Source organism: Giraffa tippelskirchi, chromosome 6 (genome assembly GCF_054371585.1).
Source record: "Giraffa tippelskirchi isolate mGirTip1 chromosome 6, T2T-mGirTip1v1.2.pri, whole genome shotgun sequence".
In the NCBI taxonomy this organism is placed as follows: domain Eukaryota; kingdom Metazoa; phylum Chordata; class Mammalia; order Artiodactyla; family Giraffidae; genus Giraffa; species Giraffa tippelskirchi.
The window spans coordinates 35,585,541-35,593,971 of NC_137280.1; positions in this window are offsets into that span (position 1 = coordinate 35,585,541).

Genomic DNA, 8,431 nt, shown 5'->3' on the forward strand with positions numbered 1-8,431 from the left:
TGAGGTTCCTAGTCAAATACATAGAGACAAAGAATAGAACAGCATTTATCAGAGGCTGGGAGGAGAGGAGGATGGGGAGCTACTGCTTAATGGGTAGAGTTTCAGTTTGGGAGGATGAAAAAGTTGTGGAGATGGATGGTGGTGATGGATGCACACAAGGTACTTAATGACACAGAACTACACTTAAAAATAGTAAAATGTTAAGTTTTAATTAACTTCTAGGCCTTTCTTAAACATCTTGTATCTTCTTGATCTGTGCCTCTATCCTTTATCCAAGATCTTGGATCATCTTTACTATCATACTTGTAATTCTTTTTGGGTAGATAAATTTTATGGTATTATACATATTTTCCCACAATAAAAAATGTTCTTAAGTGATTACTCTGTAGTTGTTGGTTAAGAAATAGAGCCTAAATTTTCCAGGAAATTAGGCTTAAATATGGTCTGTCTATTGAAGTAAAAGACAAATGTATAAACCTAGGGGTATAGCTAGCCTAGGAACCCAGGAAAGTTGAAAGGTTATAATTTAGGATGTGTGTGTGTGTGTGTTCAACTGCTCAGTCATGTCTGACTCTGTCTGACTCTTTGTGACCCCATGGACTGTAACCTGTCAGGCTCCTCTGTCCATGGAATTATCCTGGCAAGAATACTGGAGTGGGTTGCCATTTCCTTCGCCAGGGGATCTTCCTGACCCAGGGATCAAACCCGCGTCTCCTGTATTACAGGTGGATTCTGTACCACTGTGTCACCTAGGAAGCCCATAATTTAGGATGCCATTCTTTGATGATTTCTGAGCAATAATTGTCTCAATCATGTATAATAATAGCAGTTCTTTAACCTCTGTTTCTGACTTAATAAGTAGTGCTCTGAAGATCCACATGAACCTTCCTGCCAAGAGTGGGCCATGTCCCAGGGTTGGTGTACGATATTTTTGCCCCTGCTCAGGACCTAATCTGGTTAAACCATAAAGCATATAAAGTCTGGTTTACAATTCCCTTTCTTTCCTCTTTATCTATCTGCTGAAATCTTATTTCCCCTTCCCACTGGACAATAAAATGCCTTCAGTGGTTGTTTTGAAGTCCTAATCCTCTTCCCATCAGTTACTCATCTTACCCTAAGACTTGCCATCCAGGAAACCAGGCATAAGCAACTAGAATTATCTTGACTTGCACCTCTTTCTGTCATATCAAAGCTTCTAGTGATCTAATAATAGGTTTTCAAAGTGACTGGAGATCATGGAAAGAAACACTCTCTACTATATACGGTGATTTGTGAAATGATTAAACTGTGGGAAAATATATTAATTCCACCTATCACTTAAGAGAAAAACAGGTTCACACTAAGATGTAAATGACTGAAGGGTTTACTAGCAGAAGGAGGCAATTCTTTAGGTCAGTGTTACAGCCATCATTACTTGTCATCCTTGGCCATTCGGGGTCTCGGGGGATACTTTTTCTTTTCCAAGAATTGAGGTCAGAGAGGAATTTTATTAGAATGTGGCAGCCATTAGTTCCAAGCTCTTTCCCACAATCAACCCAATATAGAAAATGCCATTAGAAAGCAAACAGGAAATCATTCCTTCTGTTGTCCTTATACTTGACTAAGATAAGCCTTCTCAATCGGATTCTTCTTTCACATATGGAGAAATATAATCAATTTCCTGATCAATCTGGCTTCCTTGGATCTGTTTTTTTAAATAAATGAAAATTATACCAAAACAGACTTGCCTGTGAGTGTCCAGGAGTCCCCGGCAGAGGTGTGGGTCGGCAGTGGCCTGCTGCAGGGTTGGAGGCGCTGAGTGTAGCAGTGCGTGCATGGGACCTTTTGAAGGAGGTCACCATTATCTTCACTACCCCCATCATATCTTGGCCCCAGGTAAATAACAGGGAGAGAACACAGCCCCACCCATCAACAGAAAATTGGATTAAAGATTTACAGAGCATGGCCCTGCCCATCAGAACAAGATCCCGTTTTCCCCTCAGTCAGTCTCTAACATCAGGAAACTTCCATAAGCCTCTTATCCTTCTTCATCAGAGGGCAGACAGAATGAAAACTACAATCACAGAAAACTAACCAATCTGATCACTCAGTGAAACTATGAGCCATGCCATGTAGGGCCACCCAAAACAGACGGGTCATGGTGGAAAGTTCTGACAAAACGTGGTCCACTGGAGAAGGAAATGGCAAACCACTTTAGTATTCTTGCCTTGAGAACTCCATGAACAGTATGAAAAGGCAAAAAAATAGCACACTGAAAGATGAACTCCTCAGGTCAGTAGGTGTCCAATATCCTACTGGAGATCAGTGGAGAAATAACTCCAGAAAGAATGGAGACGGAACCAAATCTAGAACAACACCCAGTTGTGGATGTGACTGGTGATGGAAGTAAAGCCTTGTGCTGTAAAGAGCAATATTGCATAGGAACCTGGGATGTTAGGTCCGTGAATCAAGGCAAATTGGAAATGGTCAAACAGGAGATGGCAAGAGTGAACATCGACATTTTAGGAATCAGCGAACTAAAATGGACTGGAATGGGTGAATTTAACTCAGATGACCACTATATCTACTACTGTGGGCAAGAATCCCTTAGAAGAAATAGAGTCGTCATAGTCAACAAAAGAGTCTGAAATGCAGTATTTGGGTGCAATCTCAAAAACGACAGAATGATCTCTGTTTATTTCCAAGGCAAACCACTCAATATCACAGTAACTCAAGTCTATGCTCTGACCAGTAATGCTGAAGAAGCTGAAGTTGAATGGTTTTATGAAGACCTACAAGACCTTCTAGAACTAACACCCCAAAAAGGTGTCCTTTTCATTATAGGGGACTGGAATGCAAAAGTAGGAAATCAAGAAATACCTGGAGTAACAGGCAAATTTGGCCTTGGAGTACAGAATGAAGCAAGTCAAAGGCTAATAGACTTTTGCCAAGAGAACGCACTGGTCATAGCAAACACCCTCTTCCAACAACACAAGAGAAGACTCTACACATGGACATCACCAGATGGTCAATACCGAAATCAGATTGATTATATTCTTTGCAGCCAAAGATGGAGAAGCTCTATACAGTCAGCAAAAACAAGACCAGGAGCTGACTGTGGCTCAGATCATGAACTCCTTATTGCCAACTCCTTATTGCCAGACTTAAATTGAAGAAAGTAGGGAAAACCACTAGACCATTCAGGTATGACCTAAATCAAATCCCTTACAATGGAAGTGAGAAGTAGATTCAAGGAAAACAATAGAATGGGAAAGACTAGAGATCTCTTTAAGAAAATTAGAGATACCAAGGGAACATTTCATGCAAAGATGGGCTCAATAAAGGACAGAAATGGTATGGACCTAACAGAAGCAGAAAATATTAAGAAGAGGTGGCAAGAATACACAGAAGAACTATACAAGAAAGATCTTCATGACCTAGATAACCATGATGCTGTGATCACTCACCTAGAGCCAGACATCCTGGAATGTGAAGTCAAGTGGGCCTTAGGAAGTATCACTATGAACAAAGCTAGTGGAGGTGATGGAATTCCAGTTGAGCTATTTCAGATCCTAAAATATGATGCTGTGCAAGTGCTGCACTCAATATGCCAGCAAATTTGAAAAACTCAGCAGTGGCCACAGGACTGGAAAAGGTCAGTTTTCATTCCAATCCCAAAGAAAGGCAATGCCAAAGAATGCTCAAACTACCGCACAATTGCACTCATCTCACACGTTCAAAATTCTCCAAGCCAGACTTCAATAGTACCTGAACTGTGAAGTTCCAGATGTTCAAGCTGGATTTAGAAAAGGCAGAGGAACCAGAGATCAAATTGCCAACATCCGTTGGATCATAGATAAAGCAAGAGAATTCCAGAAAAACATCTACTTTTGCTTTATTGACTATGCCAAAGCCTTTGACTGTGTAGATCACAACAAACTGGAAAATTCTTTAAGAGATGGGCATACCAAACCACCTGACCTGCCTCTTGAGAAATCTATGCGCAGGTCAAGAAGAAACAGTTAGAACTGGACATGGAACAACAGACTGGTTCCAAATAAGGAAAGGAGTACGTCAAGGCTATATATTGTCACCCTGCTTATTTAATTATATGCAGAGTACATCATGAAAAACACTGGGCTAGATGAAGCACAAGCTGGAATCAAGATTGCCGGGAGAAATATCAATAACCTCAGATATGCAGATGACACCACCCCTATGGCAGAAAGCGAAGAAGAACTAAAGAGCCTCTTGATGAAAGTGAAAGATGAGAGTGAAAAAGTTGGCTTAAAACTCAACATTCAGAAAACTAAGATCATGGCATCTGGTCCCATCACTTCATGGCAAATAAGTGGGGAAACAATGGAAACAGTGACAGACTTTATTTTCTTGGGGTCTAAAATCACTGCAGATGGTGACTGCAGCCATGAAATTAAAAGATGCTTGCTCCTTGGAAGAAAAGCTATGACCAAGCTAGACAGCATGTTAAAAAGCAGAGACATTACTTTGCCAACAAAGGTCCATCTAGTCAAGGCTATGGTTTTTCCAGTAGTCATGTATGGATGTGAGAGTTGAACCATAAAGAAAGCTGAGCTCTGAAGCATTGATGCTTTTGAACTGTGGTGTTGGAGAAGACTCTTGAGAGTCCCTTGGACTGCAAGGAGGTCCAACCAGTCCATCCTAAAGGAAATCAGTCCTGAATATTCATTGGAAGGACTGATGCTAAAGCTGAAACTCCAAAACTTTGGCCACCTGATGGGAAGAACTGACTCATTTGAAAAGACTGATGCTGGGAAAGATTGAAGGTGGCAGGAGAAGGGGACGACAGAGGATGAGAAGGTTTGATGGCATCACCAACTGCTACTCTGAGTTTGAGTAAACTCCAGGAATTGGTGATTGACAGGGAGTCCTGGTGTGCTTCAGTCCAGGGGGTCTCAAAGAGTCGGACACGAGTGAGCGATTGAACTGCATGACATATTAGCCTGAACCCAAACTGATCTATTTCTCTAGTGGTCTAGTGGTTAAGAATCTCCCTTGCAATGCAGGGCACATGAGCTTTATCCCTGGTTTGGAAACTAAGATCCCACATTCTGTGGAGCAACTAAGCCAGCTTGGCACATCTACTGAGACCACCCACACACTCTGGAGATGGCCTGCTATGAGTCGAGAGTAAGTGGGCTGCAGGGAAAGATCCCACAAGACACAATGAAGACCTAATGCAGCCAACTAAATAAATAAATAGTAAAAAATAAAAGCAATAGTGTCCTACTAAAGAAATGATCCTAGCTTTGTAAAAAAGTAAGTTTGTGTAAGTTGCTTCTAGCTACAAGAAAAACTTTTGAAAATATGATTCTCTATAATGCAGAGTGTTTCCCTTTCTGGAAAAGAATCTAATTTTTGAAGTGTCGGAGGCCTTGTTATACAACAATTCCATCCTGAAGAAGGTCTCATGGTATCAGACCCTGAAGGTGGCTTTAAGCTGTGCTTTATGGTATATGCAAATAATGAATATCAAGTCCTGTCTTCTAAAATGTAAAATGATTCTACAGCAGCAACAAGGGCATCTCTTTTCTTCTCTCCTTTTTACTCCTACCCCATTTCCATTAATATCAGTGCATTAATGAATATCTAAGTACTTGTTACTGTAGAAGGTATCACAGCATCCCCACCTCTCATATGTTATTAAGATATAAGTTCATGCATCACTGTGTAGGTTTAAGGTACATAATGTAATGTTTTGACTTAGATATGTCATGAAATGATCACCACAGTTTTAGTTAATATCCATCACCTCATATGGATACAATTTTAAAGAAAGAAAAAAATGAAAATGTTTTTCCTTGTGGTCAGAATTCAAGATCTACTTTCTTAACATTCGTCTTAACGATTTTTGTATATATCATACAGCAGTGTTAGCTACAGAGATCATGTTGTAAACGACATCCCTAGTACTTATTTATCTTACACCTGGAGGTTGGGTACCACAAGTTTCAGTTCTGGATCTGTGCTGAATCACTGGTGCTATTGACCAAATTGTATCCCCTCCCCCCAAATTTATAGCTGAAGCCCTACCCCCTAATGTGAGTATATCAGAGACAGGATCTTTAGGAAGTTGTTGTTTAGTCACTAAGTCGTGTCTGACTCTTTTGCAACCCTATGGATTGTAGCCTGCAAGGCTCCTCTGTCCATGGAATTCTCCAGGCAAGTATACTGGAGTGGGTTGTCATTTCCTTCTCCAGGGTATCTTCCCAACCCAGAGAGCGAACCTACGGTTCCTGCATTGGCAGGCGGATTCTTTACCACTGAGCCACCAGGGAAGCCCCTTTAGGAAGTATTTAAGGTTAAATGAAGTCCTAAGGGTGGGTGTTACGGGATTGTAGCCTTATAAGAAGAGAAAACTAAGATTATGGCATCTGATCCCATCACTTCATGGCAGATAGATGGGGAAACAGTGGAAACAGTGGCTGACTTTATTTTTCTGGGCTCCAAAATCATTGCAGATGGTGAATGCAGCCATGAAATTAAGACACTTACTCCTTGGAAGGAAAGTTATAACCAACCTAGACAGCATATTAAAAAGCAGAGACATTACTTTTGTCAACAAAGGTCCCTCTAGTCAAGGCTATGGTTTTTCCAGTGGTCATGTATGGATGTGAGAGTTGGACTACAAAGAAAGCTGAGTACCGAAGAACTGATGCTTTTGAACTGTGGTGTTGGAGAAGACTCTTGAGAGTCCTTTGGACGGCAAGGAGATCCAACCAGTCCATCCTAAAGGAGATCAGTCCTGGGTGTTCACTGGAAGGACTGATGTTGAAGCTGAAACTCCAATACTTTGGCCACCTGATGCGAAGAGCTGACTCATTTGAAAAGACCCTGATGCTGGGAAAGATTGAGGGCAGGAGGAGAAGGGGACGACAGAGGATGAGATGGCTGGATGGCATCACTGACTTGATGGACATGGGTTTGGGTGGACTCAGGGAGTTGGTGATGGACAGGGAGGCCTGGTGTGCTGCGATTCATGGGGTCACAAAGAGTCGGACACGACTGAGCGACTGAACTGAACTGAACTGAACTGAACTGAATTGAAGAAGAGAAAGAGAAAGCCATTATGATAGAGTCAGTTAAACCTGATACTAACCGCAGCTTGAATGAGTTTCTGAACCCCCACCCACAAAACAGATGGCTGTGAGAGGTAAGGTAGTAATAAATTGCGCATGGTAGGTACCAAGTAAATGGTGCTGCTCTGTTTTTGCTGTGAGGTGCAGAAATGGGTGTGGGCTTCCCCGGTGGCTCAGCAGTAAAGAATCTGCCTGTGAAGTGACAGACCCAGGTTCCATCCCTGGCTGGGGAAGATTCCCTGGAGAAGGGAATGGCAACCCACTCCAGTATTCTTGCCTGGAGAATCCCATGGACAGAGAAGCCTGGTAGGCTACAGTACTGGGGTCACAAAGAGTCGCTCTCCTAGGTGGGAAGCAGCTGTTCCCTTAGGCCTGTTCCTGAGGCCATCACACTAGTTAAGAAGCCCAGATACCACAGGGCAGTTAGTGGTGACCCCTCTAGCCCCTAAGAGTGAGTGATGCTGAGAGGGGTAAGGACCTCCTGTCTTTCCCAAGAGCTCAAGCTCTCTCTCCTGAAGCAGAATGAAGGCGATGGTGAAAGAAGCCACGTTTCAATGGCTGCCGCAGAAAAGACTCAGAAAGGTTGAGCGATTTACTAATCCCTGAACAGGTAGAAGAAATTTAATCTAGGCCAGTGCTGGCTTGGGTTGATACAAGTGCATTCCGGTTGTACCAGTTTCCAGTGAAATGACTTTAGGAGGGCTAGCATCTAATCCAACTGAGTGACAAGTCCCCTTTGAGATATACGTTAAATAAAAGGCAGAGGCTAATACTTAACCAAAATGAATCTGGTTATCTCTGCAGGGCTGACCTAGACGACTGTGTCAGGTTCTCCCCAGGGTTTCCTCTTGGCCTCTAGGTTTCAGAGGAGTTGCAGCAGGCTAGGAGGCTGCAGGGGCATCTTGGCGGGGCGTGAGGGGGAGGGGGCTGTGGCGGGAGAGGACAGAGGCCAAGCGGGAGCCCCCGGGAGGGACCGGAGGCCGCCAGCCGCCGCGGGCAGCGCAGGGCTCGGGGCTGTGAAAGAGCAGCCCCGCTCGGCAGCCCCACACACGCGGGATCACCGGGGAACTGACGTTTCATTTACCGACTGAGCGACTCTGAAAAAGGCCCCTGTGCCCAATTACCGCGGCGCGCGGTCTGCTCGGCGATGGGCTGAGCGGGGCGGGCGGCGGCGGAGGCCTTCCCGGGAGCCGCGGGGAGCGAGGTGCTGGTGTGAAAAGCCGCGGCCACGATGCGGAGTCGTCACCCCATCGCCCCCGGCAGCCTGGGAAAGCGCTGGCCCCGCCGCGGCCGCCAAAGGATGCTCGTCTCCCTCCCGCCCTGCAGTTCAAGCT